Consider the following 14,206-nt stretch of genomic DNA (forward strand, 5'->3'; position numbering starts at 1 on the left):
TATTGAAGAGATAATCAATATTATCATAGTAGGAATGTCAATCTTAAAAACATCCTACTAACATGCAAAGTAAAGCATAGGATACCATCATCTAACATATGCAAATCATCAATATAAGAAACATATCAGTAAATACATCCATCATAGGGTATATCATCTATCATAATGATGAAGATAAATACCAACCAAAAATACTCCAGCCATGGTGTCTTAGACGGATCTCAAATGATAAGAGTGAAAAATACACTACCACCTGATCGCGTGGAACCTAAGTGGTCCACTCCCACCGTACTGAGGAGATAATCTCAAGTCCCAAACAGGCTATCAAAATCACAAAGCATAAATCTCTATAAGTTGATAAATTCTATAAGTATACTAACTCAAAGGTTCCAATCACACAAAACTGACATCTAATTCCCAAAGGCACACAATGACATGTAAGAAACCTACTCTACAAGCGGAAAAGTGTCGTCGCATTTATCATGTACAAGTTACCCTGGCAATTAGCTAAACTTCACGGGTCCATACTGATCTCATGCGGCCACTAGTATCCTCTCATACTGAGGAGGCATACTATGGAATGCACGGTTGCAACCATGCATTCTCACTACTCCCATCCTAGCCTGTACAAGCACTCAAGGCATGGGTGAGAACATCAAAACAATTATCTTTTTAGGTTCATTTAATCTCCATTTAGTGTGTAAATGTTATCACTTATTAACAAAACTTACAATGAGTTACCCTGACAGCCACTTAGGGCCTCGGCCCCCATTGCAAGCCACTTCCCGACACTACAAGTAGATTACCTACCCTAAGCTCATAGAATCATAAATAACCACAGTCCTGTACAAACGACTGTAAAGAAAATCCAAAAGATAATCCATAAAAAAGAATCATCAAATATCCATGATAAAAGCATCAAATATCCATAATAAGAATCATCAAATCTCCAAGATAAGAATCATCAAATCTCTTTGAGCATCTGGAAAAACATCTATAGAAAATCATAACCACAAAATTTCTCTATTGGCAACTGAAGGCATCATTGATAATCATAAGTATCTATTGGTTCTCAATAACCGAAATATATCTCAAAATAAATCACAATATCTATTAGTTCTCAACAAGCAACCAAGAATATCTCAAAATCATACTGATCGAAGACTCTAAAATGGTTGAGTCAAACATGTCACAACATGACATCATCAAGAAATAAGCTAGCATTTCAGTCCCATCATGGTGACTAGAAAGTAATCACAAGATAATTGATCGATGACTCAAAAAAAATTAGCTCAAGTGTCTCAGATATATATATATATATCTCAGCTTCACACATGAAGACTGATGAACAATAACAATCAGTAAATACAAACATTTCATAGAGCACATGATCACATTACCATGGTTGGGCTTATAAAGATCAAGACCAAATAAAATCAACATGCCATCACATCTCATAGCCCCTGAGCCTTTGGTAACAACCTAAGACTAGTCAGCACTAGTCAACCCAAAAACCCAAAACAAGAAGCATATAGAATACATAATGCAAACACATGTTTTGGTTTACTAAATTCACATAGTTGAATAATGTGTAGGGGTTTTCAATTTTCTATTTGCAAGTATACTTTCAAGTGTCTTAAGTTTCATCATTTGACCTACAAGTCAACCCAATTGTTCCTCGATAGCATTATCCTTCCATTATTAAGAATTACATTCTAAGAATAACTTAAAGATAAATATTCACTAAACTAATCATCACTGACCTTTAATTAAATTGTCCTTTATATTAACCATGATCCATATTCTAATTGATTAACCTTTCAACTTTTCTAAGATCATTATTCATTATATTATTAGAAGATCAATTATCATTCTTTGAATAAGAGATCATAACTTTATTAGAATGATCAATTAATATCGATTCACAATTCTTGACCTTTTATCATCCTAATAATTCTCAATTATATATTACTAAGTCCTCACCATTAAAATATCTAAAGTCATTATTCAAGTCATCAAAATAAGACCTATCAATTTTGATATCAGTATTTCATTAAAAGAATTATATCAATTAAATATTCATTACTTAACTTAATTATTAATTAAATCTAATTAACTCTCATTAATTGATTTAATTAATAATTGCATAACCATAGCAATGTTCCAATTAACATCAGTTGACTAATAACTAACTAGAATTCTGTAAGTTAAAAGTTAACTATAATTCAATACTCAAATGATCATATTAATAATTCAATAATAATAAGTTATTAATATTAATAACAAGCTATATTGAGAATCTTATTAATAGACCACATTCATCATGATAATCATTTCAAGTTAAAACTCTATCGCATATAATTATATTATCAACTCAATGAACATTAATTAATTAAAATCAATTATAATCCAAATTCAAAAATTATTATCTTTTAAAAAATTTAATTAATAAATAATCTCCACAAGATTATTCTAATCGAATTAATTGATAGCTGTTTAAATCATTTATATTATTATTTATTAATAATTTGTTAGACCCAACAAACATTAATAAATAATAAACTCATCAAAATTATAAATAATCGATTTAGAAAATCGTTATATAAACTTCATTAGCTAACTCTTAATACCATTAAAGTATATCAATAATACATAACGTATTAATCATAACAATAATTCAAATCGTAGCTATGTTATAACAAGGTCAAACTGTAACAATGACCCATTGTCCAATATCATTAAAATTTACGTCACTTAATAATCATCATTAAACATCTTTATAATTATCACCTTTTAACTATTTAATATATATTAAATAGTATTTAGTATACATTATAAAATGTCCACTATATAAACTATATTAAAATATCTTTTCTTTTAATTTTCTCTCATTTAAAAATCTATTTACGTAGATTGACTAATAATTAATTACACTTCTTCTACTATTAAGTAATCTTAATTAAATTTTGATTTAATTAGATTAGATAATAAACCATATAAAACAAATGCATATTAATAAGATTCTAATAAGGGAAGATTATAATAATATTTTTAATTCATTCTATGCTTTGATATATTATTTTTGTGAAGTTTAAGCATAAAGAACTCTTGATTATGGAAAATGAAAAAATATCTGTCCTTGAATAAAATAGTCTCAGTACGATAGCCATATCTCCCTAATGAACCATTGGATCGAGTTGAAATTGAAATATGTTGGAGAGGGCCAAGTTGCGTAAATTCTGACTGGAGCGATCGAATAAATTTGATCATAATAAAAAGTTACGAATGACTGATTTTGGGTCTATCCAAGGGGCAGTGACATGGTAGTTTGTGATGAATTAAAAATTTTCTCTTAAAATAATTGTTCTCTAAATTTAATCATTAAATAAAAGGGTTTGTTCATACGCATCTAAAAATATAATTTGATAGAAAGATTACATCTAACCATTCGAATTTTTACCATAAAATTTATATTTTAATTCCAAATCTTGTCTTTCTAAATTAATATAAATTCGAACCCAAACCCGTTTAAGATCTAATTTCTTCCTCAATTGGATCTAGTGTTTTCTATTGTTTTCTTTTCAACCAAATAAAACATCTAGTTTCCAATTTAAATTGCAAATTCATTAATAGAATATAATCAGACACATATAACAGACACAATGAAAATAAGAAGAGAAATAGTGCAAAGAGAATATGCGAATATCACGAGTGCACCTGAACACTAATGCTAATTTTGTCATACTTTAGAAGTCCATAGAAAATCTCTTCCTTCTCCATCATTCACAATTCCTCCAAGATCAAAGCCAACTGAAAATCTCCAAGTCATTAGAAGTGCTAGAAGGAGCATAGTAGCATGTAGAAACATATGAGAATATGAGCTTCTCCAATGCATATAAGCTTTGTAGCTTCCATTAAGCTTGTAACTTGTAGCTTCCATTTAAGCTTGAAGCTTGTAGCTTCCATTAAGCTTGTCCAAACACACTAGGAGAGCTTCTATTTAAAGGCATCTAAGATGCATCTAGAGTGTCTCTAAAAATAACTCAAAAATAAGCATGACAATCAAGCATGGGTCTTCTCCAACCTTCTAGATGAATCTTAAGGTCGTAGACACCATGTGCTCAAATAAAATGCTAATTCCTAAGTATAGACAACTAGTGCATTTTTAGAGTGCAAACTTCTGTGTTGTCTATATGACAACTGTCGAAAATTTGCAAACTCCTCAATATTAAAATAATGCACAATTATTAATATAATATTTACTTAACCCTTTCTAGTTTTATTTATTTATTTATTAAATCTCATGCACTAACTTTAATAATTCCACTTTTCAATCTTAATATATTTATATTTTAATCACATGAAATATAGAATCTTTTAATAATTTTAAATATATTTTCCACTTTTAAATTTTATTTCTCAAAACTTAATTGCTAAAATATTTATTAGCTTTAATAATAATATTATTTAGTCATTTATTTAAAAATGAATTCCAAATATATTATTATTAAAATAAATATTGTCACATTCCAAATTTAAAATTTAAAATTTTTATTTCTAAATTTAATTATTTTATTTAATTAATTTTTTAATTAATTAAATAAAATAAATATTAAAATATCATATTAATTTTTCATTTAATTAAACCATTAATTAAATATTTTAATTAGGCTTAATTAATAGAAAATACATCAAAGACTCATAAGGTAAAAATATGAAAATCCATCATAATCAAAATATATACAAAATCAAACCAAAGGTTTATATCACGAATTACGTCATGCAACGTATTCAGAGCGTACTCAACTCAAATACTTGTCCTAATTTTTCAATTAGGACAAATGGCTTAAAGGGTTGGAATTTGGACTTGAGAATTTATCTTTTCTCTCTTATCATTTAGATAATGTGATAGGGTACGCTTATCTTGATAATTCAGAAAAGTCGATACCTAGTACCTGCGTCCTACATAAAAATCATGCATGTACAAACACAAGATATACTAAACTAAATAGGCAATCGCAGAAAGTGGTGCATCATGTAGATCCCGACTAGCAGGTGACTATGACTCCCTTCCTTAACCACATCAGACACGCCATACAAAAACAAACATGCAAAGCAAATACGCACGCCATACACATGAAAGTATGGGGTAAATATTTATAAGAAAACATATATGATAATAAATCATCTTACTAATAGTCATTAATAACTGAAAGCAATGTAATAATCATCATCAATAATTGCGAAGACTAAAAATAATCATCATACATACATGAAATATACAATCTAAGTAATCTCATTACATAATAAACTGAATCTATAGCACAATATCTGATAATCTTAAAAGAATGCTGCTAACCAACAACATTAAACTAGCTCTAAAAGAGTTCAACAATGTTAGCAAAATGCGAACTAGGGGCATGCACTACAAACTGATTCAATTTGAGTAGCAAAAAGAGTTAACTGATTTAACTCTTTTTTGATCATTAGTGAACTAAAAATTTTCCTTTTTGAACTGAAGAAAGATTTTGTTGAGATATTTAATTTAATAAAATTAGATATACTCTCATACTTACTTTTTCTATTTAATTAAATAATCTTTAATTAATTAGAGACACTATCCTTATTTAATTAAATAACTTCATTTAATTAACTAGGAATGGCTTCTCATTTAATTAAATAACTTTGATTAATTAATTAGAAGTAAGTACTCCATTTAATTAAATAATTTAATTTAATTATTTTAAAATTCTTTTCAAAATTAGTCAACTCAAGACAACCGTGGTTAAATCTGGTCAACTTTTGGTCAAACTTCATCTTTGCATATGTGAATATGAGCAAATGTGAGTATAAATTCCAACAACAATTCGATGCAAATTCTAATTCAACCTTTCAAAATGAAGAGATGAGGGTCTTTTAAATAGACTTTCCTAGAATTCATCAACGGTTGAGATCGATTTCAATCAACGGTCTGAATTAAAGGTGAAGTTCAGTCATAAAGGGAGATTTCCAAATTAAAGGGAGTTAGCATATTTAATTTGAATAAAATAAGAAGTTAACTGATTCAATTTGAGTAGAAAAAGGACTTAACTAATTTAACTCATTTTTTATCAATAGTGAACTGGAAATTTCCCTTTTTGAACTAAAAGGATATTTTGTTGAGATATTTAATTTAATAAAATGAGATATGCTCTCATAATTACTTTTTCTATTTAATTAAATAATCTTTAATTAATTATAGGCACTTTTCTTATTTAATTAAAAAACTTGATTTAATTAATTAGGAATGGCTTCTCATTTAATTAAATAACTTTGTTTAATTAATTAGAAGTAGGTAATCCATTTAATTAAATAATTTTATTTAATTATTTTGAAAAAAAATTTGAAACTAGTCAACTAAATTCAACCGTGGTTAAATCTAGTCAACTTTTGGTCAAACTTGATATTTGCATATGTGAATATTAGCAAATCTGAGTATGAATTCTAGCAACAATTCGATGCAAATTCTCATTCAACCTTTCAAAATGAAGAGATGAGGGTCTCTTAATTAGACTTTTCTAGAATTCATCAATAGTTGAGATCGATTTCAATCAACGGTCAGGATTAAAGTGAAGTTCAGTCATCAAGGAAGATTTTCAAATTAAAAGGAGTTAATAGATTTAATTTGAGCAAAATAAGGAATTAACTGATTCAATTTGAGTGGAAAAAGGAGTTAACTGATTTAACTCATTTTTTATCAATAGTGAACTGGAAATTTTCCTTTTTGAACTTAAGAGAGATTTTGTTGAGATATTTAATTTTATAAAATGAGATATGCTCTCATAATTACATTTTCTATTTAATTAAATAATCTTTAATTAATTAGAGACACTTTTTCTATTTAATTAAATATCTTTATTTAATTAATTAGGAATGGCTTCTCATTCAATTAAATCACTTTGTTTAATTAATTACAAGTAAAAACTCTATTTAATCAAATAATTTTGTTTAATTATTTTAAATTTTTTTTGAAACTAGTCAACTCAAGTCAACCGTGGTTAAATCTGGTCAACTTTTGGTCAAAATTGATCTTTTTGTATGTGAATATGAGCAAATGTGAGTATGAATTCTAGCAACAATTCAATGCAAATTCTTATTCCACCTTTCAAAATGAAGAGATGAGGGTCTTTTAAATAGACTTTCCTGGAATTCAACGGTTGAGATCGATTTCAATCAACGGTCAGGATTAAAGGTGAAGTTCAGTCATAAAGAGAGATTTTCAAATTAAAGGGAGTTAACAGATTTAATTTGAGTAAAATAAGGAGTTAACTGATTCAATTTGAGTAGAAAAAGTAATTAAATGATTTAACACATTTTTTATCAATACTGAACTGAAAATTTCCCTTTTTGAACTGAAGAGAGATTTTGTTAAGATATTTAATTTAATAAAGTGTCATATGCTCTCATAATTACTTTTTATATTTAATTAAATAATCTTTAATTAATTAGAGACACTTTTCTTATTTAATTAAATAACTTCATTTAATTAATTAGGAATGGCTTCTCATTTAATTAAATAAATTTGTTTAATTAATTAGAAGTAAGTACTCCATTTAATTAAATAATTTCGTTTAATTATTTCAAAATTAGTCATCTCAAGTCAACTATGGTTAAATCTTGTCAACTTTTGGTCAAACTTGATCTTTGCATATGTGAATATGAGCAAATGTGAGTATGAATTCCAGCAACAATTCGATGCAAATTCTCATTCAACCTTTCAAAATGAAGAGATGAGGGTCTCTTAAATAAACTTTCCTGGAATTCATCAACGGTTTAGATCTATTTCAATCAACGGTCAGGATTAAAGATGAAGTTCAGTCATAAAAGGAGATTTTTAAATTAAAGGGAGTTAACAGATTTCATTTGAGTAAAATAAGGAGTTAACTGATTAAATTTGAGTAAAAAAAGGAGTTAACTGATTTAACTCATTTTTTATCAATAGTGAACTGGAAATTTCCCTTTTTGGACTGAAGAGAGATTTTGTTGAGATATTTAATTTAATAAAATGAGATATGCTCTCGTAATTACTTTTTCTATTTAATTAAATAATCTTTATTTAATTAGAGACACTTTTCTTATTTAATTAAATAACTTCATTTAATTAACTATGAATGCCTTCTCATTTAATTAAATAACTTTGTTTAATTAATTTGAAGTAAGTACTCCATTTAATTAAATAATTTTATTTAATTATTTCAAAATTATTTTCAAAATTAGTCAACTCAAGTCAACCGTAGTTAAATTTGGTCAACTTTTGGTCAAACTTGATCTTTGCGTATGTGAATATGAGTAAATGTGAGTATGAATTCTAGCAACAATTCGATGCAAATTCTCATTCAACCTTTCAAAACGAAGAGATGAGGGTCTCTTAAATAGACTTTCCTGGAATTCATCAATAGTTGAGATCAATTTCAATCAACAGTCAGGATTAAAGGTGAAGTTTAGTCATAAAGGGAGATTTCCAAATTAAAAGGAGTTAATAGATTTAATTTTAGTAAAATAAGGAGTCAACTAATTCAATTTGAGTAGAAAAAGGAGTTAACTGATTTAACTCATTTTTGATCAATAGTGAATTGGAAATTTCCCTTTTTGAACTGAAGAGAGATTTTGTTGAGATATTTAATTTAATAAAATGAGATATGCTCTCATAATTACTTTTTTTATTTAATTAAATAATCTTTAATTAATTAGAGACACTTTTCTTATTGAATTAAATAACTTCATTTAATTAATTAGGAATGGCTTCTCATTTAATTAAATAACTTTGTTTAATTAATTAGAAGTAAGTACTCCATTTAATTAAATAATTTCGTTTAATTATTTTAAAATTCTTTTCGAAACTAGTCAACTCAAGTCAACTCAATTCAAAATTACATCTAAATCAACCATTCATCTAACATCACATCCATATGAAATAACCATGATACATCCAATATTCATAAATTACATTTCAATTCCTCAATCATCCACTGTACATGACACATGGTATGAAAAGCTTAAAAGAACATACATCTATGTAAATAAAGAACATCATCATCCAATATTAATCCATGATGAAATAACATAAATGAAACCAAATGTCATACATGATACAACATCACAAAATATGTAAACATCCATTATAAAAGATAACCATATATCACAAACATAAATACTAAGAGCACGGTTCCTCCCAATCCTAAATAACATCATTAGACCATCGTGGATCCTAGCCATCCCTCCATGCATAACATTACAAAGCACCGAAGAGATCATCGGTATTATCATAGTAAGAATGTCACTCTTAAAAATATCCTACTAACATGAAAAGTAAATCATAGGATAACATCATCTAACATATGGAAATTATTAATATAAAAAATATACCAGTAAATACATCCATCATAGGGTATATCATCTATCATAATGATGAAGATAAATACCAACCAAGAATACTCCAGCCACGGTGTCTGAGACGGATCTCAAATGATAAGAGTGGAAAATACACTACCACCTGACCGCGTGGAACCTAAGTGGTCCACTCCCACCGTGCTGAGGAGATAATCTCAAGTCTCAAATAGGCTATCAAAATCACAAAGCATAAATCTCTATAAGTCCAAGAATCCTAAAAGTATACTAACTCAAAGGTTCCAATCACACAAAATTGACATCTACTTCCTAGAAGCACACAATGACATGTAAGAAACCTACTCTGCAAGCGAGAAAGTGTCATCGCATTTATCACGTACAAGTTACCTTGGAAGTTAGTTAAACTCCACGGGTCCATACTGATCTCATGCGGCCACTAGTATGCTCTCATACTGACGAGGCATACTACAGAATGTACGGTCGCAACCATGTGTTCTCACTACTCCCATCCTAGCCTATACAAACACTCAAGGCATAGGTGAGAACATCAAAACAATTATCTTTTAAGGTTCATTTAATCCCCATTTAGTGTGTAAATGTTATCACTTATTAACAAAACTTACAATGAGTTACCTACCCTAAGCTCATGGAATCATAAATCACCATAGTCATGTACAAGTGATTGTAAAAAAAATTCAAAAGATATTCCATAAAGAAGAATCATCAAATATCTATGATAAAAGCATCAAATATCCATAATAAGAATCATCAAATTTTTGAGATAAGTATCATCAAATCTCTATGAGTATCTGGAAAAGTATCCATAGAAAATCATGACCACAACAGCTTTCTATTGGCAACTGAAGGCATCACTGATAATCATAAGTATCCATTGGTTCTCAATAATTGAAATATATCTCAAAATAAATCACAATATCCATTGGTTCTCAAGAAGCAACCAAGAATATCTCAAAATCATACTGATCGAAGACTCCAAAATGGTTGAGTCAAAGATGTCACAACATGACATCATCAAGAAATAAGCCAACATTTCAGTCCCATCATGGCGACTAGAAAGTAATCTAAGGATAACTGATCGATGACTCAAAAATGATTAGCTCAAGTGTCTTAGATACATATACATCTCAGCTTCACACATGAAGACTGATGAACAATAACAATCAGTAAATACAAACATTTCATAGAGCACATGATCACATTACCATTGTTGAGCTTATAAAGATCGAGACCAAATAAAACCAACATGTCATCACATCTCATAACCCCTGAGCCTCTGGTAACAACCTAAGACTGGTCAGCACTAGTCAACTCAACAAATTCAAAATAAGAAGCATATAGAATACACAATGCAAACACATGTTTTGGTTTACTAAATTCATATAGTTGAATAATGTGTAGGGGTTTCTAGTTTTCTATTTGCAAGTATACTTTCAAGTGTCTTAAGTTTCATCATTTGACCTACAAGTCAACCCAATTGTTCCTCGATAGCATTATCCTTCCATTATTAAGAATTACATTCTAAGAATAACTTAAGGATAAATATTCTCTAAACTAATCATCACTAACTTTTAATTAAATTGTCTTCTATATTAAGCATGATCCATATTCTAATTGATTAACCTTTTAAATTTTTTAAAATCATTATTCGTTACATTATAAGAGGACCAATTATCATTCTTCGAATAAGAGATCATAACTTTATTAGAATGATCAATTAATATCGGTTCACAATCTTTGACCTTTTATTATCCTAATAATTCTCAATTATATATTACTAAGTCCTCACCATTAAAATATCTAAAGTCGTTATTCAAGTCATCGGAATAAGACCTATCAATTTTGATATCAGTATTTCATTAAAAGAATTATATCAATTAAATCTCCATTACTTAACTTAATTATTAATTAAATCTAATTAACTCTCATTAATTGATTTAATTAATAATTACATAACCATAACAATGTTCCAATTAACATCAGTTGACTAATAACTAACTAGAATTCTGTAAGTTAAAAGTTAACTATAATTCAATACTCAAATGATCATATTAATAATTCAATAATAACAACTTGTCAATATTAATAACAAGCTATATTGGGAATCTTTTTAATAGATCACATTCATCGTGATAATCATTTCAAGTTAAAACTCTATTGCATATAATCATATTATCAACTCAATGAACATTAATTAATTAAAATCAATTATAATCCAAATCCAAAAATTATTATCTTTTAAAAATTTCAATTAATAAATAATCTCCACTAGATTATTCTAATCGAATTAATTGATAGCTATTTAAACTATTTATATTATTATTTATTAATAATTTGTTAGACCCAACAAACATTAATAAATAATAAACTCATCAAAACTATAAATAATCGATCTAGAGAACCTTTACATAAACTTCATTAGCTAACTCTTAATACAATTAAGGTATATCAATAATACATAATGTATTAATCATAACAATAATTCAAATCGTAGCTATGTTATAACAAGGTCAAAATATAACAATAACCCATTGTCCAATATCATTAAAATTTGCGTCTCTTAATAATCATCATTAAACATCTTTATAATTATCATCTCTTAACCATTTAATATATATTAAATAGTATTTAATATACATTATAAAAATTCCACTATATAAACTATATTAAAATATCTTTTCTTTTAATTTTCTCTCATTTAAGAATTCATTTACTTAGATTGACTAATAATTTATTACACTTCGTTTACTATTAACTTATTTTAATTAAATTTGATTTAATTAGATTAGATAATAAACCATATAAAACTAATGCATATTAATAAAATTCTAATAAAGGAAGATTTCAATAATATCTTTAATTCATTCCATGCTTTAATATATTATTTTTGTGAAGTTTAAGCATAAAGAACTTTTGATTATGGGAAATGGAGAAATATCTATCCTTGAATAAAATAGTCTTAGTAAGATGGCCATATCTCCCAAATGAACTGTTGGATCAAGCTGAAATTAAAATATGTTGGAGAGGGCCAAGTTTCGTAAATTCTGACTGGAGCGATCGAATAAATTCGATCATAATAAAAAGTTATGAATGACTGAGTTTGGGTCTATCCAAGAGGCAGTTACATGGTAGTTTGTGATAAATTTAAAATTTTCTCTTAAAATATTTGTTCTCTAAATTTAATCATTAAATAAAAGGGTTTGTTCATACACATCTAAAAATAAAATTTGTTAGAAAGATTACATCTAACCATTCGAATTTTTACCATAAAATTTATATTTTAATTCCAAATCTTGTCTTTCTAAATTAATATAAATTCGTACCCAAACCCGTTTAAGATCTAATTTCTTCCTCAATTGGATCTAGTGTTTTCTATTGTTTTCTTTTCAACCAAATAAAACATCTAGGTTCCAATTTAAATTGTAAATTCATTCATGGAATATAATCAAACACATATAACAGACACGATGAAAATAAGAAGAGAAATAGTGCAAAGAGAATATGAGAATATCACGAGTGCACCTGAACACTAATGCTAATTTTGTCATACTTCAGAAGTCCATAGAAAATCTCTTCCTTCTCCATCATTCACAATTCTTTCAAGATCAAAGCCAACTGAAAACCTCCAAGTGATTAGAAGTGCTAGAAGGAGCATAGTAGCATGTAGAAACATATGAGAATATGAGCTTCTCTAATGCATGTAAGCGTTGAAGCTTCCAATTTAGCTTGTAGCTTGTAGCTTCCATTAAGCTTGTAACTTGTAGCTTCCATTTAAGCTTGAAGCTTGTAGCTTCCATTAAGCTTGTCCAAACACACTAGGAGAGCTTCTATTTAAAGGCCTCTAAGATGCATCTAGAGTGTCTCTAGAAATAACTAAAAAATAAGCATGACAACCAAGCATGGGTCTTCTCCAACATTTTAAATGAATCTTAAGGTTGTAGACACCATGTGCTCAAATAAAATGTGTAGTGCCTGCCCCTAGTTCACATTCTATTATAATTGTCAAATTATTTTAAGCTAATTTTATGCATTGATTAGTTTTAGAGATACTAGATTTACATTATTATGATATTATTTCATGACTTTGATTACAAATGCATCGGTTATTATTGCTTAGTTGATTTCATTCATTTGTTGTTAATGGTATTTTGATGATCCTAGTTAGTAAATGTGGTTTCTTTCATAAAAATGTTAACATGATGTCTTTAATGATGATTATGTTGTATTGATAGAGATGCATTATTTTATGTACGCATTTGATCTTAGATTTGTGATTATTATACTTACCTCATACTTGCATGTGTATGGTGTGTGTGTTTATTTTATCTTTCTGTCTGACATGTTTGATGTGGTTAAGGGAGGGAGTCGTAGTCACCTGCTAGTCGGAATCTACACGATGAACCACTCCCTGCCATTGTCTGTTTAGTTTAGATATATTATATACATGTACATGCTTGGCTTTTATGCAGGATGCAGGTACCGGGCATCGACTTCCCTGAATTGCCAGGATGAGCGTGCCCTATTACAAATACTCAAATGGTGAGAATGGGAAGATAATGATCAGATCCAATCCTAGCCATAAGCCTATAATACTTGTCCTGCAAGGAGGACTCGTAGCAGACTGTCTACCCTTTTTAAACCCGTGAGTATTTTTGTGTGTATGTTGTTTTGTGAGTGTTTGATGTATTTTCTATTAATTAAGTCTAATTAATAGATTAAATTAATAATTTAATTTAATGGAAAATTATTATGATATTATGAATATTTAATTATATTTAATTAATTGAGAAATTAATTAAAT

This window comes from Cupressus sempervirens, chromosome 9 (assembly GCF_028749045.1).
Source record: "Cupressus sempervirens isolate cs-2001-9-10 chromosome 9, ASM2874904v1, whole genome shotgun sequence".
Lineage (NCBI taxonomy): Eukaryota > Viridiplantae > Streptophyta > Pinopsida > Cupressales > Cupressaceae > Cupressus > Cupressus sempervirens.